The sequence below is a fragment of the Bos grunniens genome, chromosome 2, assembly GCF_055505025.1.
Source record: "Bos grunniens cultivar Pamir isolate PY7600 chromosome 2, Bosgru_T2T1.0, whole genome shotgun sequence".
Taxonomy (NCBI): domain Eukaryota; kingdom Metazoa; phylum Chordata; class Mammalia; order Artiodactyla; family Bovidae; genus Bos; species Bos grunniens.
Genome location: NC_141166.1, coordinates 84,677,189 through 84,703,594, shown reverse-complemented (window position 1 = coordinate 84,703,594; position 26,406 = coordinate 84,677,189). Strand labels below are relative to the sequence as shown.

Sequence of the window (26,406 nt, the reverse complement as noted above, 5' to 3'; positions counted from 1 at the left end):
TGTACCTCAACATTATAAAGGTCATATATGACAGGCCCACCAGTAACATCATACTCAAGAGTTAAAAGCTGGAAGCTTTTCCTCTAAGATCAGGAACAAAACAAGGATACCCACTCATGCCACTTTCATTCAACATAGTATCGGAAGTCCCAGCCAGAGTAATTAGGCAAAAAAAGAATTTAAATCCACCTATACTGGAAAGTAAGAAGTAAAACTGTCACTATTTGCACAGGATATGATTTTATATGTAGAAAATCCTAAAGATTTCACCAAAAAAATAAATAAATAAATAAAAACTGTTAGAGCAAATAAACAAATTCAGTAAATTTTTAGGGTACAAAATCAACATACAAAACTCTGGTGCATTTCTATACACTAGCAAGAAACTATCAAAATGAGAAATTAAGAAAACAATTCCATTTATAATTGCATCAAAAAGAATTAAATACCTAGGAACAAATTTAACCAGGGTGGTAAAAGACCTATAACTGAAATCTATAAGACATTGATGAAAGAAACTGAAAAAGATACATATTAATGAAAATATATTTTGTGCTTATGAATTAAAAGAATTAATATTGTGAAAATACCCATATTACCCATAGCAATCTACAGATACAGTAGAATCCTTGTCAAAATCCCAATGGCAATTTTCACAGAAATGGAACAAGCAATCCTAAAATTTGTATGGAACCACAAAAGATCCTGAATAATCAAAGCATTCTCAAGAAAGAACAAAACTGCAAATGTCATAGGCCCTGATTTCAAACTATATTTCAAAGCTACGGTAATCAAAATGGTATAGTGTTGGCATTAAAAACAGGCACAAAAACCATTGGAACAGAATAGTGAGCACAGAAATAAATCTATAAATATATAGTCAATGAATTTTAGACAAAGGAGGCAGTAATATACAATGGGGAAAGGACAATCCTTTAATCAATAGTGTTAGGAAAACTGGACAGCCATATGAACAATACTATCTTACATCAAAAAATTAACTCCAAAAATGAATTAAAAATTTGAATGCAAGCAACTTAAACCACAAAATCTCTAGAAGAAAACATAGATGGTAAGCTCCTTAACATAGGTCTTAGCAGTGTTTTTAGGATATGACTCCAAAAGTAAAAGAAATAAAAGCAAAAATAAACAGGTAGAACATATCAACCAAAAAGATTTTGCACAGCAAAGAAAACTATCAACAAAACAAAATTTGAGAGAATATTTGAATGAAATGAGAGAAAATATTTGTAAATAACATATCTGATAAGGGGTTTAATATAAAAATGTATAAAGAACTCAATGACTCAACAGCAAAAAATAATCCAGTTAAAAAACTAGGCAGAAAATCTGAGTAGAAATTTTTCCAAAAACATTCAGATGGCCAACAGACACATGAAAAGATGTTTAATATCACTAATCAAAAGAGAACACAATTTAAAACTACAATGAAATATCACATCCCACTGATTAGAGTGACTATTCTCAAAGAAAGACAAGGAATAACAAGTGTTGGCAAGCATGTGGTGAAAAGGGATACCTTGTACCTTGTTGTGGCAATGTAAATTGGTACAGCCATTATGAAAACAGTATGAAGGCTTCTCAAGAAATTAAAAATAGAACCACAACACAATACAACAATTTCACTTCTGAGTGTTTACCCAAGGAAGGCAAAAACACTAATTGAAAAAGATATATAGACCACTATAATCACTGCATCATTACTTAGAAAAGATATATCCATTCACTGCAGCTTTATTTACAATAGCCAAGATACAAGAAACAACCTAAGAATCCATCAAAGGATGACTGGTTAAAGATGTGCATGTACATGTATGTACATATACATACAGAATGGAATACTACTCGGCCATAAAAAAGAATGAACTCTTGAACTGCAAGAATGTGGATAGACCTTGAGGGTACTATGCTAAGTGAAATACGTCAGAGAAAGACAAATACTGTATGATCTCACTTTTATGTGGAATATAAAACACAAAGCAAATGGACAAACAAAACAAAGCCCACAGATATGGAGAACAGAGTAGTGACTGACAGATGGGAGGGAGGCTAGAGGTGGGAAAAATGGGTAATGGAGGTTCAGAGGTATAGACTTCTAGTTGTGAAATGAACAACTCACAGAGATGTGGTGGTGACCATGGTGACCACAGTCAACAGTGTTTTAGTGCATATTTGAAGGTTGCTGAGACAGCATAACTTGCAAGTTCTCATCATAAGAAAACATTTTTTGTGAGTTTTTAGGGTGACTGATAGTGACTAGTCAGTGTACTGTCATTTCACAGTGTACTCAGATGTCAAGCTGCTATGTTGTACTCCTGAAACCAGCAAAATGTTGTATGTCAATTATACCTCAATTAGAAGAAGAAAAGAAATGGGCTTTGTAGTCAGATCACAACCAAATGCTTATTCTACCACTTACTAGCTTCTTTGTGGTCTTGAAAGAAATCCATTAATTTTTCTTAGCCTCAGTTTCTTCATTTGTAAGATAGAAATGCCAGTTCTTTCTTGGTGGCATGATGAGGACTAAATGAAACAGTATTCATGGGTCTATTAGCATGCATCCTCACGTGTAAAGAATTTTTTTTATAAAAAGTAGTTTTTATTGTAAAGGAGAGTTCATTCCAGTGAGTTAAATGTGCATGTGTGTTTGGTAACCAGTATGACTCAGTTTAGTAGGTACAGTGTCAGAATTGTCTTCCTCTGAAAATAAGGAAAGGAAGCCTTGATGGAACCAAAAGAAGCAAAGTATCTGAACCCAGAGCAAGGGGAGAACTGGGGTGCTTGGAGGAAAGAAGCATCAGGAGTGTCTAAGAGTTTTCCTGAAGTCAGACCTTGAGACAAGAAACTGGATGTATGTTGTTTATCTCTAGAAATGATGAGGAAATGGAGAGAATGAAGCAGGGTTGAGGAAAAACCAGAAAAAATGTGCCATGAGGGGATATAAAAGATCCCTGCTGTTGAAGACAGAACTTCTGACAAGCTGAGTGCCTCTCAGAATTGCCTATTTAAAAAATAGGTGGCTGCAACATTTTTCCACAGACTTCCATCTGCCACTGGTTTAGGGCTGCCCTTGAGGGTGTGAACTCCCTCACATTTCCACAGTAAGCTGGAGGAAGCATTGAGTGGGCTTCTGCAGTTCTGGAGAAGGCTTTGAGGCAGAAATTGGGAAGACTCAAAGTTCTGGAGACCTGGGCTTGTGAGGATTTAACCACTGAAGCAACAGTTGAATTCAGAAGGCTCTTCAGGGGTAGCAGAAACAGGGCTCCAAACTTGTACAAATAGTCCTTCTGACAGACCATAAAAAGCATTAAGACAGTGAAAAATTGTTATGCACTGAATGTTTCTGTCCCTCCCAAAATTCTTATGTTAAAATACTAATCCCTAATGTGCGGATATTAGGAAGCAGGACTTTGATGGGAAGAGCCAACTCACTGAAAAAGACCCCAATGCTGGGAAAGATGGAGGGCAAGAGAAGTGGGCGACAGGGCATGAGATGGTTAGATAACATCACCGACTCAATGGACATGAGTTTGAGCAAACTCTGGGAGATAATGAAGGACAGAGGAGCCTGGCGTGCTACAGTCCATGGGGTTGCAAAGAGTCAGACACAACTTAGTGACTAAACAACAACATATTTACATACATATGTGTCACCAAGAAATAAAAATTTAGAGTAATAAAGTCTAACCCTTTTCTTTCCTTTGTCCATAGTCTAGTTTCACTTACTCACAGCGGGCTGAGTGCAGAAGCCTTGAACAGAGGGCCGTTCAGACCGTAGTTCACAGAGTGAACAGGCTACACCAGACACCTCACTTCAGGACTGTTTGCAGGAGCTGCACAAGACATCAGTTCAAGATGGTGACCCTGTACCGTGTGCAGAGACACTGCGCTCAGCACGCCATTAGAAGCGTGAGCAGCACAGGTGTGCCAGTCCCGCGAGAACTCCACCCTCGCCCCTCCAGCTGAGAGAACCGCACCTGCCCGAGACCAGAAAGGGAAAGCGTGCGCCCTAGAGTGACAGCTGCATCTTTCCATTCTCTCAGCCAAGGAAAAACTCAGTCTCAATCTATTGGCTCAAATGACACTGGGCAGAAGGATCCTTGATGAGGAGCAACCCAGAGGATAGGTAACATGTGTGCATGTATACGTAGTCACAATGTTACCACAAAAGAAAAGATGCAGCTTCACAAAAATATGTCCTCGTGGCATCATTCTGTTAGAGCCTGATCAATGTAGGTAAGCCAGCCTCCTGAGCCACCTTCTCGGAAGTCTCCATTATATTAGACAGAAATGACTATACTCTTGAAATGAATTGCACAGCTCCCTAGGAAAAACGACAGGGGATATTACAAACTCACCCGTGATGAGTTCAAAAGTCCTTTGGTTTCTATTTGAAGAAGCAAGTTTGTTGGCCTGTTCTGACAGTGAAAGGTAAAATGATTCATAAATGACAATTTCTATTTTATAAATAATTAAATTGTCCATTCAATGCATGATTGCAATGTCTGTCTAATCAGAGTGCCACCTAGGGTTGCCAGATAAAATGCAAACAGTGATGGGACACAACTAAAAAATTCATCAGTGTTCACCAGAAATTCAAACTTAGGAATTCGTTAATGTTATGTGCTTAACCTAAGTAACTGTAGTGCCACCTTCAAAGAAGTACAAAGAAAGAGCTGCTCCCTAAAACAAGACAGTAAATGTTCTGGAATGTTGTGCTAAAGGTTTTAGGAGTTTTCAGTAGCAGCATTTTGATAAATTGACATGTGTATTAACTCAGACAATTTACATACTGCTTTCTTGGGTACATTTCCAAAAACTTTCCAAAGCATTTCAATAATTTATTTTGTCACAACATGGCAATTTGTATGTTGAAAAAAACACCATGATGGTGATAGGAAAACTCATTTCAAGTAATTCCAAATGAGCTCTCAAAGACTCCTATTTACTTGTTAGGAGTCAAATATGCATACTTTGAAATGTTTTCTTTGGATTCACCTAAATATTATCTCATAAATAAAATTTAAATCAATGAGTAAGCCTCAGAACAGTTCTACGGACTTCTTCAATGAAGGGAGACATCCAAGAACCACATGCAGAGTCACTTCATTTTAGTTGTAAGACTCTTGTTCCAGCTCACCTTCCAAAACAATTTCAGTCAAATAGAAATGTTCTGACAATCCTGGCTTAGACTGGTAAATCACTCCTGCCTTTTCATTCATTCACTCATTACCTCTCTAAAAAGAGAGTGTGCAGTTAACAGAATTTTATACAATTAGTGCTTCAAGAGTGTTTTTAATGCAAACCTATGAGGAAAGTAAAAACAAATCAAAGTTAATGGTGACTGGCTGGAACAAAATGCTTAAATCAATACGAGGATGGCTCATCTGCTCATCATTTACGCATTACCTGGGAGACAAACACCTCCTGCTGTGCCAGATTTTTGATACAGATTTACCATTGCTTGCCTTCTCCAGACACATGCTAAGGAAGCCCAGCCTGACTCCCTGTCTCATTATCCTTTTTGCACTTAATAACCTATGCACTTAGTCATTTTTATTTTCTCTTGCTACTGTGTTCTTTGCAAGGGGGACCATGCATACAGGAAAACTAGAGTTGACAAACTTTTCAAAGAAGCAAAGGGGCACTTGCAAAGCAGTCAGGAGGCACCGACATCCACCTATGAATTACGATTTCTCTCCACCATTGACTATTGTGATTTTTAGAAACTCCAAAAAGTATAATGTGACTCCTTTCATGAGGTATCTCTTGAAAAAAAACTGTTTGTTGTTGTTAAGATATTACTCTAAATGAAGAGAAATAAAGCCCTCTTGTTTGAAAGTAGTGAATGTCTTTAAAGTAAGGGCAGTCTTACAACTCAACATATAGTGTCCAGAACAGCAATTAGATGCTGGAAACTCTGACTTTTTAAGGGCATACTCTTAGCTCCCATCACTAAAGGCTAGTGCTTTAGAATAAAGACAAATTCATTTCTAACTGTGTTGATTTTCCGCAAATGCCCTTCACTATAGCCAAGTATCAAAAAAATGGAATATAAAATGTATCTGCCATCGAAAGTTAATATGTATCTGAAATAAATACACAGACCAAATTTAAATGTCTGGATAGGATGGTTATATTGATTGACTTTTTTCTTCAGACAATTATCCAAATGAAAATCTTGAAACTATAGTTAGTATTATTCTTTCATTATTAATGATTTCCAGTGGGGGGACAAAAAAGCTTTTGAAATTACTAATTGTTAAAATTCTATTTGACGATTAAAGGGATCACCATATATTTACAGGCAATTATCTTTTTTTTTTTTTAGCTATTTTTGTTTACTTGTTTATATGGATTACCTAATAAAAAAGTAGAGATGACCATATGAGGATAGCAAATCATAGATTGAAACTACATTACTTTTTAGCCAAGTACACCTAAATAGGCTAAATATGTGGAGTTTAGAAATACAGTTCCCACTTTAAAACTGGAGTGTAAATAAACAATGGGAAAATCTAGGAGCACATTGATAGAGTAGGGGGAAATTGGCCTAGTGCAAAGAATGACTAGAGGAAAACTGTGATGAGGTACAAAAGGGAAAAGAATAAGATACCACTGATAGCCAGTTTTAGCCTTTCAATTGACTGTTGGCGTGTGTTCCACCTACCACTTTCTCAATGCATCCTTTTGTTATTTTTTTAGGAAAGAACATTCCAGACCAATAACAATGTTATAATGATAGTAACTGTAGGATTTAAGATATGTTTTTTAAAAAGCACCTTTAACTAGCATTAAAAAAAACCACCAGGCATGGGGATGGGGGGGTAGTTACCTAGCTCTAGGTTTTATTTAGTGACGGTTCCACTTTTTCACTCACTGCCTGCAAATCAGCATTTTTAGTGGACAAAGGGCTCAGCGGCGGCCTTATGATTGCTTCTTTTCAAATGGTAATGGCTATCCTAAGTCCTCTGCCAGGTTTTTCTTACCAGAGCACAAATTGCAGTTTACAAGGCTCTGAGGGGAAAAAAATCTTAGCTGAATATCTTCTTTTTTTTTATTCGACAAACTGACATGTAAATTACCCTTTAAGTGCTCCACTCTAGGGCTCTGATCATCTCCTAATTGTCACAGTCAATTGTAGCCAACAGTCTCTTCAATCCCAAGCGCTTTGACAACAAGCACAAGGATCAAAGCAGAATCAGCTCCCTTCAATATCCTTCTGTTTAGGATGCTACAAAACGCCTGAAAAAGAAAGGTGTAAGGGCATTGCTGTAGAGGAAACTGAGAGTAGCAAGTATTACAATAGTCATTTTCTCCATCTCTAAAATTATGCTGTATAAGCTGCCGTGATCTTTAATCACATGCGAAGAACAAATATGTAAGCCTCCCGGGCAATTAATATGCTCTTAAGATTATACTAATATTCAAGCTTTACAAACAACACCAGCTCCATGGCTTAGAGAAATTATGACACAGATAGGGGATAGCAATCATTTCACAGCAGCTTTAGCACCAAAAACTATTATCAAACATATTCTATATTTGAGCATAAATTCCAAAGCATAGGTTTTATTACTCAGTTTGGTGTCAGGATTAACTGTTCCCCCAAACTAAATAGCCCATTGAAAATTCTAGAGTTTCTTTTCATTAACCTAGAAATATCCAACTGAAAATGTGCCCCCAAATAAATAAAAATTGTGACATTAAGAACTAATTTCAGAGCAATGCTGTTTCCCTTAGTAGGGGTAAATCTGTCTTATTGCTTTACTGAAAACAAACTAATTAAAAGTCATTACATGATCTACAAACATGAGTTCTAAATAAGATGTACGTACCAGGATCATCACTTAACAAAATATGACAATTCTTCCAACTAGTTATCATTCTTCACTAACTTTCTTAAAAGATTATTTATGCTTTTCTCAAAAGATTTTTAAAAAATTCATCCTATCAACTAATAATATAAATAATTTCATGGAAAGAGAAAATCTAATAATATAATAAGTCTATATTAAAAGAGCCACTTTAAAAATAACCTGAAGGCTGTCAGGAAAAACAACAAATGGAAAAGAATCAAAGATGCCTGTGTAGCGGGAGTCCTCTATAGCTTGTCCCGCTGTACCCAGGTATGACACATATACAGCACGTAAGGTTGCACAGTGATTGACGGTCTTCCTACATGCCCAAGAAAAGAACTGAAAAAAAAGACGCACCAAATACTCCAGGTTTTCTCTCAACTACTTCACTCAAACCCCCCTGTAGGGGTTTCTCATCCTCCCCTCAATTTCCCCTTGAATTCTCAGGTTTGATTGAAGAGCTTCACAGAAGGGTCTATTACAGATTGAGGAATGATCCATTTCACATCTGAAGCTCCAAAGAGCTACTTGTGAGGAGTCTCTGAGTGCATTTATCTCACATGTGAAGCTTTCTGCAAAATCAATATGGGTATTTTTCAGTTTGACAAGTCAACATGAAATATCACATCATAATAGAAAAACAGAGTTGTACATTTAAACACACCCAGTACAGTTATCTATGACAAAGCTTACAGTTATTACTCATGGATATCCTTGAGTATGCCTAATCTAAATTCATTCTGAGAGTTGGGCTAAAGTGCATAGAAAGAGAAACTGACTGGTCACCATATTTCTGGCTCCTCTGTCCTAATTAATCCAGGTTTTGCAGTGAGGGAAGAGAATGAGCAGGAACCATGACCTTTGCATCCAATCTGAGAGTGATATGAGAAGAGGGAAGAAAATAACCAGACGTAAAAAAGAGGAAGGAAGCAGAACAAAGGAGAACTTTGTAAAGGACTTCAAGTTTAACTGATGGGCAATAACTAGGCAAAATGGTCACCCAAAGAATAGCAATTGAGTCTCAAATCCCGCCCCCCCACCACCACCACCACCAACCGCTACCATAGCCACACTAGCAGGAAAATTGACATATTTGTGTTTGGGTCAGGCAATCTTTGGGTGAATCCCAGATCTTTTACCACTTGCACCAGCTTGAGAAACATGATTTAACTTCTCCAAATCTCTGGAGGTTTTTTTAATCTCCAAATGGGATTTGTCAGAAGATTTACCTTACAAAGTTTTGTAAAGATTAAACAAAATGATGTACACAGCATACAGCACATGGAAAACATTCAATTATTGGTAAGTGTTGTAAATATTAATAAAGTTACTACTCTTGTTTCCTTAAACCTACCCACAAGGTAGGCCTCTAAGGTTCTACTCTGGTGCCGCTTCTACTTTTATCCCTGGACCCTTTCCATATTGTTTAATGTTGCCAAGTTGTAGATGATGGTTCTGATCACAGTACCCTCACCATATTAACTCTGGTGTAGGTGCTAGCAGAGAACTGTAGTTATCCGTATTATTTTGTCTTAAAAATGGTCTTCCTCCAACCAGGAAGGGTGTCCTTATCAACAGAGATAGAATCAGGTGAGGCTTCAAGAAAGGAAAAGAACCCAGGCTTAAATCCACTGAATCAGCTCATCAACCCAAGCAATGAATGTGGTAAAACACGTAGCATACTTTTTTTCATATGCCAATGTTATAATTAATACTGGGGTTATCTCTATATACTCCACCATCGAAAAGACCTTAGAAAAAATTCTCAGGAGCATGCTGCCACCCAGATTCAGTTAAATAAACTCACTACAACTGCATATTTCTCTCATTCTATTTTCCTGTAGCCTGTCCCTGTCTAAGTAGTACTAACACCTTCCATATTTGATTATCTGTGCTTGGATCAACTAATTTGTAGACTACTTGAAACTCACTTTTAATTTTAGGTTAACTCTCCCTACCACTTAGAATTAGCCAAGAGTAGACAAAATATGCGAGTTGAGAGATGTGAAAATTGATGGTAGTATCAAAATAAGAAAAGTATTGTTAAAAAATTCGATTGAAGCTTAAAAACTCTTACCCTATATTTCAGTCAAAAACTAAATATAAATGACTGCATTTAATTAACTCAAAGAACTTAATATATGCAATACTGTTCATTTTTAGCTATCCTAATGTTCTCCATTATTAAAATTAAGCTATAGCTTTTATTCCAAAACCAAGTTAAAATATGTGATTAAATGCTGATATAAAATTATAAGAACAAGTTGAGATACTTTAAAGATCAGTTCCTTAAAATTTTAAATGTATTGTTCTGGACTCAAAATACATTTTTAGCAGGGAAACAAATTTATAAATGATAATTAAATTCCCAGGTTGACTCATTAAAAAATTTTTTAACGTAAAATGTGCTTGAAACACTCGAGAACCAAGTCTTAAAGTGACTCCAGGTCATGAGGTCTATAAATTTAACTATGCGGAGGCTAAAGGAGTATCATCAAACACAGTTTCCAAACTTTGAAACATTATCAGGCAAGAGATCTGACAGATGAATGAAACATCCATGAATCTGAGCAATCAATATTGTCATTAACACTGTCATATCAACACCTTCATCATCATGATTATCCTGCTGTTATTTCACCCAGCATGTTAGTATATGGTAGCTATGAAGGTAGTAATGGTTCATGGCCAATGAGACGACTTGATCTCAGCATCTTAACTCTTTAAATAAGTGGAGGAGCTCTGTACCAGGGTCTCAGAACCTCACTCACCCTTTAAGTTTTTTTCACTTAAACCTCTTCCATGATGTTAATTTCCCATCCAGGACCCTGAGCATTAAATGAAGGCACTGAGATATCAGTACCTGCTAAAAACACTCATGCCTGCCTCTTGCCCATACTTTCAAGTAAACACAGAGTACCCTACAATTGGCAATTCACCCAATCACAAAACATATTCCCTTGTAGCTCAGACAGTTAAGAATCTGCCTGTAATGCAGGAGACCCATGATCAGTTCCTGAGTCAGGAAGATCTATGAAGAGAATGACTACCCACTCTAGTATTCTTGCCTGGAGAATTACATGGACAGAGGAGCCTGGCAGGCTATAGTCCACAGGATTGCAAAGAGTTGGACACGACTGAGTGATTAACACTTTCACTCTCATAAATATCCCACTTGAAACCTGAACTGATCAGGGGTTGGGGAGGAGGAAATGAGGAGTTATTATTTAAAGGGTCTAAAGTTTCAGTTTTGCAAGATGAAAAGTTCTGGAGCTCTGTTGCACAACAGTGTGAAAATGCTTACCACTATAGAACTGTATATACAATGGTGAAGATGGCAAATTTTATGTTGTGTTTTTTAACCACAACTTAAAAGGTTTTAAATTTTAAAATAACGTAGAGAAATTACTTATAAAAACCAGTACATTAATTTAATAATCAACCAAGAAATATGGAACATCTTTTCAAAACTGAATTAAGGGTATCTTGACTTTTAAAGTGGTAGGCAGCCAGAATCGTAGATTTCAGTTCTGACTTCTTTTCAATTAAAAGACTGCCTGCAAAATTATCCATAAATTTTCAATTTCAAATGGCCCAGCATATGACAACATAGGAGAAACTGTACATAAAAATGCAGGTCAAATTTAAAAAATCAATGAAACTCGGATTATAGAATTTCACTTCTCTTCTGAAAGATTCAAACAGTGAAACACAAGAAAACCACCACTCCCAGGTGCTCTGTTCCCAGGCTGTAACCACCACACATTGTCACCACTTAGAATCTCAAAATTTCACTGAATTTTCAGGGGACCAAGCAAAAGTTAAAGCTCATTGAGACAAAAATACTTGAACCCAAACCAGACTAGTTTTCAGCGGTTTCTCTGTTTTTGTAACAGTAGTTCTACAGTCTCTTAACACTCACTTTCTTCAGGGTTAATTTTTTTCTTACCATTTTAAAAATTATGTTACAAAATAAAGACTTCTCAGGATTCAGGGTCATAATGCTTTCTTCAAACAAGCTGAGCAAATCTGCATTTATTCCAGATGAAGTTAGGAGACGAGAAAGCTTCAAAAGAAGTAGACAGAATGGGATTATGGAGTAATGGGGGAAGTTCATAGAAACTAGTGTCTTTATACTCCCAACTCATACACATAGAATGAAATCAATCAAAAGCAAAAGTAGATGGTGACCCTTTTAAAGTGAGGTCTCAGGGACAAAACTAATGGAAATGGTACACAGATTCAAACATTTATTAGAAATTTTTTTCTCTGTATATGCACTCTACTCCAATCATTTGTTCACCTAATGGTTTGTTTTTTAACATTTATTCTTGTAATGTACATAGTTTACTAGATTAGGAGTAGCAATGCCTTGAAGTCCAGTATAAATCTGAAATTTGTAACAGTACTTATAGTTTTAATAATAGTTACCCATGAGTAACATATCTTGGCATTTATATTATCTCTTTAGAACAATCATATAAAATGAGTATCAATATTCCTCTGAGATATGAGGAAACTGAGGCTTTGAGAGGTTAAGTAACATGGACAAAACCACACACTAAAGAATTCTGTGCTCTTAACCACAAAGGCCCCATGCATCTTGATGAATTGCTATGAGTGTAGCTTCATTTCAGTGTAGATTGTTCTTCTACATCATCTATTACAAACTCTTATTTATCTTCTTGATAAATGAGTTTCCTCTTGCTTTTGAGATCTCCTATTGCCCAACAGTGCCTGAGTAGAAACCATATCTTGGACACAGACGCTTGTTTTGATTGACTCCATGATTGAACCAAATGTGGTCATTAGCCAACATGGTCACTGACCAGCAGCTCCCTTTGTTCCGCTGTTGCCTCTCCATGTATTCACCAAGCAACTGGGTTATAGACTATTCACTACAGACAGCAGCATCCATAATGCCAGGTATTTTGAAATTCACTTGAATTCAGGACGATAATCACTAGTAATACACAGTATTCCAGAAGACCCTGCCCTTGCAAATACCATAATCAACACCAGTGAAGGAATAAAGACCAGCACAATGGACCATTCCATTTCCCTACTTCAGATCTGAATCCCTTTTCCCCAGACGTCTCTTTGCCCAGATGAATATATCCATACCATTTCCAGGGAGGACAGAATGGAGGCACACTCTCACAGGTTACTTAGGGCCAACTTTAGAAGCCAAGAATAACAGCAAAAATAGAACCATAAGGACTCTCTAAGCCATACCATAAAATCACATATGATTAAAACATGATCCAAAGAAGTAAAATGATTTGCCCAAAGTCATAAGCTACTGAGTGAAGAAGCAGTTATACTCCAAGTCCAGTGCATTTATGAGACTGTTTTAAATAAAGGGCTTACTATGTGTCAAAGAAATTACTAGATACTTAACAAAGTGTATTTCACACAATCCTCACAACCTTCACAAAAAACATTATTACTCTTCTTACAAATGAAAAAGATTAAATAATTTAGCTAAAGTTACATGGCTAGAAAGGAGCAGCTGTAGGGATCAGCTGTAAACACCTTACTTTTAATATAATGGTCAAATTCCTTTAAAAATGTACAGAATGGATTATGACACCAGAAAGCAGTGGATTGATGTTGAGATCAGAGGAGGAAAGGTATGAAATTCAGGCCTAGCGAATTAAAAAAACTAAAAGGTGTTACATGAACACACTGGTCGTTATTTTTGTTTCTTTATACCCTATTTTTTTTTCCTCAAAAGAATTTAACTTGGTTTATTTACAAAGCGAACAACAAAATACAAAGAAACAAAAATGCATTTACTACAATAAGACAGACTAAATTTAAAATAGATGAGTAAAATGAGTCTAAGAAAAAGCACACTGAAATTAAGAGAGACAAAATTCTTGCAAGAAAATCTTATATACTTGCCCAAAGGTAGGCTGTAAATTTGAATCTGAGCTTTCAGACAGGATACATAAAGAGAGAAACATGATCCATGACATGAATTGCAGTGTCCCTAAAACAAAGAAGAAGCCATTTGCTCAGGAGAGACACAATTACTCCTGGTTATGAGACCATGGAGAAATTCGTCCGTGAGCCCCTCCTCGTGAAGGCAGGGCAGAGACCAGGGGACAGCAAGTAACCTCAGCTGTGTGCTCCCTGGAGCAACACGAGGTACCACAGGGGGCTGTTTACTGCACCTTCCTTAGTTCATCAGCATTGCACCCGGCAGGATGCAGCCATGGGAGTTGTGGGGAGACAGCATGCTAGTTGTCTCCGGAAAAGGTCCAAAGGAAAGACAGGACGGTGCTGAAGCAGAGGGGTGATGAACCACGCAGACGCGGGGCGGAAGTCCCGCACAAACAGCTCTAAGGTGAACTTCCTCTACGCCAACCCATCGTGACCTGGGAGACATTTAGAACGCTTTCACCTACCTCATCCAATCTGAATAGGACCCACACTTCCTAACCTCTTCTGATGCAGAGAACCAGATCAAAATTGGTGGTCTGTGCACCAGACTCGGGTCTCAAGATGCCCTGAAGGAAGTGAGCGAAGCAGACAGATGGGGCAAAGCCAAGAGAAATGTTTGGACGGTGGTGTGCTCCCAGATTGTGCCAGGTGGTTGGTCAGATAAAGGCCCGCTGTTACTGAGCTTTACAGAGAGCCCCAGCTGCCACTGGCAAGCCTGTTAGAAGCCTTTACTCCCATTCATTCATTCACTCATTCACTGAGTCAACAGATGCTTATTAGTCAGTATTATGGTGATGTACCCAAGAAATGGGTTATCCCAGGTGGCTCAGTGGTAAAGAATCTGCCTGCCAATGCAGGAGATGCAGGTTAAATCCCTGGGTCAGGAAGATTCCTCTGGAGGAGAAAATGGCAAACCACTCCAGGATTCTTGCCTGGAAAATTCCATGGACAGAGGAGCTGGGCAGGCTACAGTCCATGGGGTTGCAAAGAGTTAGACAGGGCTGAGCAACTGAGTACCCACACATACCCAGGAAACACAGGTGGGCAAGACATACATTGCCCCTTCCTAATGGGGCTTGTGGGTTAGCTTCTACCTAAAGATTCTTTGAATTGGGTTAACCCAGGGAAGAGCATGGAGCTGGAGAATTAATCACTAAGCTTCTACATCCTGACTTTTTTCATCAAAGGCTGTGGGAGCATTCCTTTGGAAATCTGAAAAGAGCCATTCCTTGGGGATTAACCAAAGACTGTGGTTTTGCAATTTGTTTCAATACTCCTTGCCTCTAGTTGCCTCATCTATCAAGAATAGAATGAATATTTGCAACAAATATTTCATAATGCTCTGTGAAAGAAAAAAAAATCGAGGTGTGAGAGCTAAAAACTCTATAGTAATATTACATCCCAAATATGTACACATTGATAAAATGAACTTTAAAGCTGTTATTACATAAGTACACCTGAGTGTCTGTAATAGAAGCATGTGTTAAGAATACAAGATAGTAAAATTAAATATGAGCAATTTATTCTATCTAAATACTAGACAACTATATTAATTAATAAAATTTAATGGCCTGCACTGAAGGACTCACTGAATTACAAGTTTAGCCATTCTAGAATGTTAAAAACATAATTAAGAGCAGCCTAAAATGGAAGCACCCAGCATTCTTATGTGTTGATGTGCAAACAATGTAGTTATGTAAGGAATAAAACATACTTTAAAATCATCATTTCACATTATCAAGCAAAGCTCAGAGCATGCTAGGAAATAACTCTATTCCATAGAGAGTTGTACATTCACTTACAACTCCTCTCACTGAAACTGGAGTTGTCATCTCCCTTCCCAAGGCACAAGTTACACCAAAGGAGTGCAGTCAGCTGGAAGACAATGAGCACTTGTCCTGGCTGTACAGATTAACCAATTTAAGCATTTTAACATAAAAGTACACATCACAAGATGCACAGCATTTTTTACACGAGGTCAAAGTCTCACCTTCTTCTCATCCAGATTGACTATCAAGTAGAATATACTAAAGGATTAGATCCATCACTTTCAAAGCTGTCTCGCTGCATGCTGTAAAAGATTTCATTGAAAGCAAAGGAATCATTGGATACTTCACTTTATAAGGAAATACTGCTAGGCATCTATGTAATATGCTCTGAGCACCCTTTAAAATATACCCCTAACCTCACGCTTTTTCCCACTCAATCTCCCAGATTTGAGGCCATTTATATGCTCTGCAGACTGCATGTATCATGACTTCTAGAGAGCAATTATATCAAACAGGTTTCAATGGTCCACATTAAGCATAGTCACTTTGCTGTAAACATTTTGAAGGAACTTTTATAATTGTGTTTCTGAAATATTAGGCCTCTTGTGATCACCCAAATTTATAATCAGCTATTTCCAAGCCATCATCAAGCACATAGAAGAAGGCTTGCAGAGTGAAAATATTTAACCTAAAAACTGTTTTCAAATGTAATGACATTTTTACGATTCTCTTTTTGAAGCTGACACAAGATTGCATTTTGCTTGTATTTATTAGTTTGGATTTTATACTTCTGGTAATTTGCAAACAGTATAATTGTGTGTGTGTGTGTGTGTGTGTGTGTGTGTGTGTGCGCGTGCTCAGTCATGTCCAACTCTTTGCAACACCATGGACTATAGCCCACCAGGCTCCTCTGTGCATGAATTTTCCCAGACAAGAATACTGGAGTGGGTTGCCATGCTCTCCTCCAGGGGATCTTCCCGACCCAGAGATCGAACCCACATCTTTTGCATCTCCTGTATTGGCAGGCATATTCTTTACTACCATGCCACCTGGGAAGCCCCAGTATAATTGTGATCAGGCCTTAACGATTTCCTAGCTTCATTAAACCTGTAAGCTCTATAGTGCCTTCCATTCCTACTGAATAAGTGGCCCCGCCCACATCACCCCCAAACACCATCGTCACCAGAAACTTTGCACAGAAGTCCCTGGAGCCTGAGCCACTGAAACCTCAACCCAAGGGTTGGGCACTGTGCAATGCTGAGTGGTCTTCTCTGGTTAAAATCTGGCACTGACCAGTCCTCTGGCAAGCAGTCCACATGCGGATGGAAGGGATACCTTCTCTGAGCACTCAGAACTCCTCAGTATCTGGTGGCTGCACTTGGCCCCTTGTTTTAAGTCCTTTTCACATCTTTCAAGTAAAATCCTCTTTTGGGGTCCAGCTGAACGTTAGAAAGAATAATAAATAACTGACCACATTCCCTCTCTCTCACACACACAAAAAACAAAAAAAAATCGGTCAGTGGAAAAAACCCTTCAGAAATAAGTAGATACAATGCATACCTCTTAATATCTCCAGAATATTCCATCTTCAGAGGCCTCTTGAAAGCAACTACTGCAGCTAATAGCCCCAGCCCACAGTAGAGAACTGTGCTAGGGTCAGAAGTCTCCCAGCCCACCACTCCCGTCATACTGTACTGTGGGACATGACAGCCCCACATCCTTCAGACTGTACTGTTTTAAAAGTAAAATGTCTGAAGAAAAAAAAATGGAATCTGTGTAGGTAAATAGGGCTTCCCAGGTGGTGCTAATGGTAAAAAACCCTGCTGCCAATTTGCAGGAGAGGTAAGAGACTCAGGTTTGATCCCTCGGTGGGGAAGATCCCCTGGAGGAGGGCATGGCAACCCACTCCAATATTCTTGCCTGGAGAATCCCATGGACGGAGGAGCCTGGGGGATTCAGTCCATGGGTTGCAAAGAGTCGGACACGACTGAAACAACTTAACATGCATGCCCACAAGTAGGTAAGTATGGCATATTGTTATCATTTTAAATTCCAGGGAGATTTTTCAATATGTACAGTTCTGATTTCCCTGCAAATGTTCTAAAACAATGGCACTGTTAAACTTTAAGATTAATACCCAGTTATGTTTTTTATAAGCATCTCCCTTATTCATTCCTTCTTTTTATTCATTTGACATTAGTTGAGCACCTTCTCTGTGCCAGGACTGTACTGAGCCTTGGTGAATACAGCAGATGGAGTGCCTGGGAATAAAAGAAGGCAACCATTGCAACCATTGTGGTGTGTTACATAAGTGCTTCTGCATGGCTAATTTAAACCCGATTTACTAAAATTCAATCCCATTTCTCCTTGTTCTGCTCATGGAGTAGACAAACAACAGCCAATCATTATCCTCTCCAACATAGCCTTCCTGATACTTGAAACACTCGAGTTTGTCTTTTCTTGTTCAAAATAAACATATTTTTCCACAAAGAAGATTACAGTTGATGTGTGCAACAAGCCAATATAACTCCTTTGCTGTGTCATCACATTGTCATTGATATGAAAATATAGAATATGAGTTTTCCGTCACATTGAAGGGATAAAGGAAAATATAGCCCCCATGTGATCAGCTAGTTTCTCAAGCATTAATCTATATACTATTCCTGATAATGCCATTCTAAGAAAATGCATTATTATGGAACAAAAATTTTGCATCCTTGCACTAGCTGAGGAAAAAAAAAAGCTGATAGGTCTCTATCCTTTATGACACATATTGAAGAACCCTGCCCCCAAAGAAATAAAGACACACCGTTCTGGAGAACCACATTATTATCCCTTAAGAACATGATAAAACGTGTGCATCATTCATTCACTGACATTGAACTTGTGCCAAAACTATTAAGAGCACATATTAATAGATATACCTAACATGTAGGAATGAATACAGAATAAAACACAAAATGAAATTGGTTTTCAGTATTAATTTGTCTTCTATAAATGATTAAGTAAAGCAGATGAAGGAAATAGAAGGGCAATAAATACCCTTTTATCACAAGCTAGGGGATTTCTCTTACTCTGGGCTTGATCACAACTGGTTTAGAAATATGCATAATTGCCTACGGTCAACATCATATCACTGCCAGATCACACATTAAACAGATAACCACTATTATTATAAAAGTGACTTCCTTGACCTCATATTTTGGTCTGGCTAGGAATTCCTGTATTTTCCCAGATCGGCTGTTCCACACTGCCAATCTTGTGCTGTGCATGTCAATTTGTACCAGTATAAGTGACCAGTGTCTTACAGAGCCTACTCTAAAAAACACACTTATATGCATATGAATAGCATACGTTCAAGAAACATGATCATAGTTGTTCTTGTAGTGCTTTTTAAAATCTGAAGTCTATGTGTGTTTTTCTATTATAGCTAAGGTACAGTGTGTGTTATTTGGCAGCTGAATTTGACATGAAAATATAAAAGGTTTGGGCAACCACATATTTGGAAATAGAAATCTTTCCTGAAAACATGGCTTTGGTTTTTAAACACAGCTAAATTTCTGGAAACTTCAATTTGTTAAAGACAGCCAAGACTTCAATCATATTTAACATATTCCTGGGGTTTACATATAGTGTTTCAAAGTAATAAACAACATCTTGTTTGGAGTAGCACGAAGAAAATGAGGCAAGCACTTCTTTAAAGTAAAAGCTCCACTTTTAAAAATAGTTTGGAGACTCATTCTTATGTTGGTAAAATCACAAAACACTATTCAACAAACAAAACATGATGAGCTCAATTCAAGTTGGTAAACATTTTTAGCTGGCTTTACTTGTAGTAGGAATTTTAATGTAACCATAACTTCAAGAATGCATCCCTTATAATGGAAACTTGAGGGCCAAAACTTTTTTTAATTGTTAATAAGAACAATGGTGTCAAATTTACACTGGAAAATTGGAAGAGATGCGATGACAACAGTATATTGATTGTTTGAACAATTTTTAAAATCACATTATAGGGCACTAAAATGCATCTGCATTTACTCATGAGCACTCTCACTGCAATGACCAGAAAGCCCCTAGGCTTGATTCAGTAGCAGAAAATAGACTCCTTCCATAAGGTAGGATATATATACCTCACTTCCAGCATGTAAAACTTGCAGTAAAGCTATGAATTCTTCACATGCTTCTGCCTTATTGGTCTAAGGAAAAGTGTGATGTCTAAAAACCCTTAAGTCACTTAGTAAGAATAACAAGCACTTTTCAACAAGCTAGACAGGATGAGTCAAAATAGTACCATCCAAAGAAAGGAAGTCATAGGGAGCTTTCTTTACACTCTTTATAAGTCAGGTCAAATTGCACTTAACCATGCTTTTTGCCTGCACAGGGAAGCAGTGAAAAGAACATTTGTTATAAGAACAACTATAGATTCACATCCAGATTCTCTATGGCAAACCAACTAATAAACATACAAATGTCTTGCTCTGAGGTCACAATTCCTTTATTTTGCCAGCATGTTATTCCTAACTTTTTAGAGAATAAAGGTTTTATTTCTCGTGGTTGATAGGTAAACCATGGGAATTCACTTAAAAGTTTAAAAGTAGGTGAAGTGTTATGCTCCTTTCTCACCACCTGTATTCAAAACCACTATTGGAGTGGACCTCAAAAACACAAAGATCTTTGATCTGAATTTGCGTGGGACAGTGTTGATTTGCAGCTCTTTACCTGGAGTAATTATTAGTAACACATTTTCAGTCGCAAAAGTGTCTCAGTTTAGGGACTTCCCTGGTAGTCCAGTGGTTAAGGCACTCCAAGCTTCCACTTCAGGGGGCACCGATCAAAGAACTAAGATGCCGCACGTCACGTGGTACAGCAAAAAAAAAATCCCCATTTGGAGGATAAACTGTCTGGATATCACCCTTCTTATAAAGGATAAACACCCTTCTTATAAAATAACAGATGCCATCTACTTGATAAGAGCTCTAGGGTACAAGCATGTTTCCCTCGAGTATTTCTCCTACCCAGACAACACAGAATTAGAATTCTGCCAGTTACACTACAAATTCCTTAAGTATCGAGACTGGGTTTTTAACTTAGTGCAATGTACAGTGTCAGTACAGTACAATAATAGTACAGTGTCAGTACTAGTACAGTATAAATACTAAATAAATATTATTTTGGATGAATGGTCATTCCTTTATATTAACATTGCTTGCTTTGGATATCCTTTTTTAAAATTCCTAGAAGAAGCAGCATATACATAAAATTGATAATGATCTTCAAAATCTGACCCCCCTTACCACTTCTACTGCTACTACTCTGGTCCAAGCTACTATCATCTCTTGCATAGATTAACGCTGCATCCTCCTCTCTGGTCTGGCTGCTTCTCTTATTGCTTCCCTGGGGTGTATTCTCCACACAACAGCAAGTGACCTTGTTAAAGCTAAATCAGATGGTATGACTCCCCCATCTAACCCTGAGTAAAAGCTTGTCATTATAATAGCCTACAAGGAGCATTGTCAGATCTAGCAAATAAAAATATAAGGGCCCAGTTAAATGAATAACGTTTTGTACAAGTGTGTTTCATACAATACTTGGGACACACTCGTACTTTTAAAAAAGTATTTGTTTAACTGAAATTAAGACTTAATGGGGAATCTATATTTTATCTGGCAGATCTTACAAGGATTTACCTGATTCGACATATGGGTGCTCGAGTATGCATACATACACACACCTACCTCAGCCCTCCTTTCCTATTACCCTTCCTTTCCCCGCTCCAGCCAGTGGCACTGACACCGACTGACACCAGGCTCACTTCTGCCTTGGGAATTTGTTCTGGCTATTTCCTGTCTGGAAAGTTCTTTCCAGGGATACTGCTGTCACTCATTCCCTCACATTCTTCAAAACTGTATGCACTTTCTCAGGGAAACTTTTCTTATTTACCTTATTTAAGATGTCATTCCATTCCCAATTCCTAACTTACTTCCTTCCCTATTTCAGTTTTTCCATTGTGGGTGTGTGTGTGTGTGGGTGGGTGGGTGGGTGTGTGTGTGTGTGTGTTAGACGCTCAGTCATGTCCAATTCTTTGCAACCCCATGGACTGTAGCCCAACAGGCTCCTTTGTCCATGGGATTCTCCAGGCAAGAATACTGGAATGGGTTGTCATTCGCTTCTCCAGGGGATCTTTCCGACCCAGTGATGGAACCTTGGTCTCCCAATCTGCCTGCAGGCAGATTCTTTACTGTCTGAGCCACCAGGGAAGCCCTAATACATTCTATTTTTTACTCATTTATTTTGAATGTCAGCTCCTTGAGAGGATGAATTTTTGCTGATTTTTCCTTGTGCTGTATCTCTATTGCCTAGAGTAAGCTCTGGCACAGATGAAGTCAAATAAAAAATTGTCAAATGAATGGGTGTTAGTAGTAGTTATATTATTATTGCTATCACTTAAATTCTATATAGTCTGAAAAACACTTAAATTGACATCTCACCAAAGGAGAAATACAAATCACCAAAAAGCACGTAAAAACACGCTCAACATAAATAACATTCAGTTCAGCTCAGTTGTGTCCGACTCTTTGCAACCCCATCGAAACCACAATGGGATACCACTTCAGCCCCCTTAGGATAGATAGTTATCAAAAAAGAGAGAGAGAGAGAGAGAGAGAAATAGCAAGCACTGAAGAGGATGTGGAGAAATGGGAACACTTGTATACCACTAGCGGGAATGTACTTTAAATGGTGCAGTCACTATGGAAAACAGCATGTCAGTTCCTCAAAACATTAAAAATAGAATTACCATGTGATCCAGCAATTTCACTTCTGGGTGTATACCCAAAAGAATTGAAAGTGGGGTCTTAAAGAGATATTTCTACACCCAAGTTTATAGCACCATTATTCATAATAGCCAAATGGGGTCCACATAAAAACCAAGTGTCCATGGATGAATGAAAGATTTAACAAAATGTGGTCTGTATATACTTACAATGGAATATTAGTCAGCCTTAAAAACACAGGAGATTCTGACACATACTGCAACATGGATGAACCTTGAAGAATTTATTCCAAATGACATAGGTCAGTCACAAACAGACTAACACTGTAAGGTCTCACTTATATGAGGTGCCTTGACTATTCAAATTCATAAAGACAGAAAGTAGAATGGTGGTTCCCAGGGGCGGGGGTAGGGGAGAATGGGAAGTTGTAGTTAAATGTAGTTTAATGAAACTAGATAGTTTCAGTTTTGCAAGAAGAGAAGAGTTCGGTAGGTGGGTTGCACAACAATGTGAATGTCCTTAACACTACTGAACTGTATACTTGTAAGTTACAGTTTAGACAGTTGATTTTACCTTATGGGTACTTTACCATCAGTAAACATTTTATACAACTGAAATAAGTAAATAAACAGATAAGTCAACATTGTCTGAAGACCAGGGCCAGGCAGGTTGTATCATTTTATCATTGAATCTTGAAGCGACACAGGTCATGAGTGATATTATGCCCATGTTACAGATAGGACAGCTGAGACCAAAAACCTCAGAACTCATTAAAGATCATTCTTTTAGTAAGTGGAGGACTTGGGAGAGCGATGACTCCAGACCTGTGTTCTATCTAGTGGTATACTCTGCTTCTCACACAATGTTGGTGCCTTACTGAAAATCTCTAAGGTTTATTCTGAAACTGCTAGTTGCTCAGTTATATCCAACTGTTTGTAACCCATGGATTGTAGCCTGCCAGGCTCCTCTCTCCATGGGATTTCCCAGACAAAAATACTGAAGTGGGTTGCCATTTTCTCCTCCAGGGTATCTTCCCGACCCAGGGATCGAACCTGAGTCTCCTGCATTGCAGGAAGATTCCTTACCATCTGAACCACCAGGGGAAATCCTGTGGTTTATTCTATAGGCTCCAAACAGCGATCACTATCATTATCCAATCACTGATATATGGGTTTATGTTCATTTAACACCCACTAGTTCAGCACTAACTAGGCACTGGGTTACAAAGACAAGGCTTGCATAGTCTACAGTCCAGCAGAAACACATGAAAACAAAGTCCCTGGCATGTAACTGGAAATGTAATAGATTTACAGCCTTTAGTTGGAGCCCAAAGGCAGAAAGGAGAATGCCCTAGTTAAGAAAAAAAATGAAGGCAAGCTCTGCCTTCCACCCAGTTTTACCCAAGACCAACTCCGAAGATTTCAAAGGAGCCAAAGAAGTGCGGCTTGACCATCTGCAGCAGTGACTGCCTTTCCTTTAGGCTTTCATCCTTGCCTCCTAGACTCATTCATTATGAAAATGCCCCCGTTTTAATTTTTTTAAAGATTTTTTTGATGTGGAAAGTGAAAGTGAAGTCATTCAGTCTGTCCGACTCTTTGTGACCCTATGTACTGTAGCCTACCAGGTTCCTTCATCCATGGGATTTTCCAGGCAAGAATACTGGAGTGGGTTGTCATTTCCTTCTCCAGAAGATCTTCCCAACCCAGGGACTGAACCCTGGTCTCCGGCATTGTAGGCAGATGCTTTATCGTCTGAGCCACCAGAGAAGTCTTTTTGATGTGGACCATTTTGTAAAAATCTTCATTGAATTTTTATTACAATATTGCTTCCACTTTATGTTTTAGGTTTTTGTTTTTTGTTTTTTTGGCCACAAGACATGTGGGATCTTAGCTCCTCTACCAGAGATTGAACCTGCATCCCCTGCATTGGAATTCGAAGTCTTATAACCACTGGACTGCCAGGGAACCCCTATTTTAAGTAAAGGATGGAAATGTGAAAGAATCAATCCTAAATATCTGTTTTTAAAAGAAGTTTCTGATCTAAAAGAGGAAAGGATCTGTAAGAATTCTCCAATCCTCCACTCAGAGAAAAAATGATATGAAGTAATTAAGTATTTGATTAAATCTCTCACCCCACAGTCTAACAACAGGCAAATATCAAGAGAAAAGAGGAAAGTCAATATTGTAAAACTATTTGCTTGCCTGATTCACAGTTTACAGACGTTGACTCTCAAAATCCTTAAAAAAAAAAAAAAAAAGGACGATCCTTTACAGCATTTTTCAGAGGAATAAATTTTTGTATGTTCCCTATCCAAGCAGAAAATGATAAGATGTAGTGTTTTGGGTAATAAAACTCAAGATAAGACTTTTAAAAATTAAAAAGGAAATGTCTATAGTGTCACGTCTAAATAAGCCTAGGAGAACATTAAAAATATACTCACTTAGGAGTGCAAGATTTTGGAAAGATGGGGAAGTCTTCTCAATTCTTATTTTATATGACTGTATGAATATATGATATGCTTTTGGCATTTTTCAGATCAAAAAAGAAAATCAGACAGGGCTAATATTAAATGATTTCATTTTGATATATGGCAGAACCAATACAATATTATAAAGTTAAATAAAATAAAATTAAAAAAAGAAAAACAAAAAACAAAAAAATAAATGATTTCATATATGGATATTTCAGTATAAAAGAAGGAAGTCAATGACCATGTTGATTTACATAACAGACACCTTTATCCATCGTTAACAGGAAGTATTAAAGCACAGTGGTTAGAAATGGGGGTTTTTAACTCAGACAGACGTTGGTTTGAATTTAAGCCTTATTCTCACTGGCTGTGAGACTGAAAAAATATGATTTACTCACTATAAACTTATGTTCCCCTCTGTAAACTGGGAATAACAATACCAATCTTTCAGATTTGTTAAGATTTTAGCATAAATGATACATACGAAGATCTTGGTTAAATACAATCATTAGGGCTTCCCTGGTGACTCAGATGGTAAAGAATCTGCCTGCAATGCAGAAGACCAGGGTTCGATCCCTGGGTCAGGAAGATCCCCTGGAGAAGGAAATGTCAACCCACTCCAGTATTCTCCCCTGGAAAATCCCATGGACAGAGGAGCCAGGTGGGTTACAGTCCATTGGGTCACAAGAGTCAGACACTAAACCAACAGAAGATTTCAGTTAAAGAGAGACCAGGCTCACTTTCACTTTTCCCTTTCATGCATTGGAGAAGGAAATGGCAACCCACTCCAGTGTTCTTGCCTGGAGAATCCCGGGGATGGTGGAGCCTGGTGGGCTGCCGTCTATGGGGTCGCACAGTTGGACACGACTGCAGCGACTTAGCAGCAGCAGGTGACTACTAAATTAGCTGAATGTAGACAACTGAGTGCTCACGCACAGACATAAAAGATCGCAAATAAACTGATAATAGACCATAAGGAAACCCTGGATTTGATAATAAGGCAGCTTAATTACTCAGTTATTGATTAGGATAATAATGACGCGTATCCTATTTCTAAAGACATAATGTACTCGCTTGCTCTTCTAGTTTCCTAAATAGTCCACAAACTGAAGACACTGATCTTAAGGCTTAACCATGTATATGGTTAAAAATAACAGATGATACTGAAAGCATCTGGTTCAGCAAATGCTCCCAGCACTGAATAGTCAAGGTACTAATGCTGCTTTTTAAGATAACACAAACTGCCCCCAAAATGCTGACTGAATTTCTGAAAGGTAAACTGCTTAACAGAGAGGAATGAGGACTTATTTGTTAAAGAGTTAGAGGAGATTTGATGAAATTTATCACAGTTAAGTAGCAAACCAAGACAAGCCGAAAAAAATGTGATACAAATAAAAGTGGTTAAGCAGAGATTTTAAAAGCAAGTTGTTTGGACAGTTAGTGGAAATCTTTATGTTTACATAATAAAATCACATAAAATAAACAGAAATAACAAGGTTAGGATGAAAGGAAAATGCCAGGCAATGAACATGAAATCTACAAAATATTTCAAATAATCCTAA

At 37.8% G+C, this 26,406-nt stretch overlaps 1 protein-coding gene across 14 annotated transcripts in view; it reads right to left on the bottom strand.

Annotated features, from left to right (window-relative positions):
- LOC147378292 (uncharacterized) overlaps positions 1-14,546 on the bottom strand; it is a 720,625-nt gene extending 706,079 nt beyond the window's left edge. For 7 of the 14 annotated variants that reach the window (XR_015145792.1, XR_015145798.1, XR_015145797.1 and 4 more), the window contains exon 1: positions 3,748-3,958. The gene's annotated coding sequence lies outside the window, so the exon portion shown is untranslated. Of the gene's footprint in view, positions 1-3,747; positions 3,959-7,106; positions 7,267-8,237; positions 8,453-14,059; positions 14,243-14,293 lie in introns of those variants that run through there. The other 7 variants (XR_015145800.1, XR_015145799.1, XR_015145793.1 and 4 more) reach the window with 5 other exon arrangements.
- Positions 14,547-26,406: the final 11,860 nt, after the last annotated feature.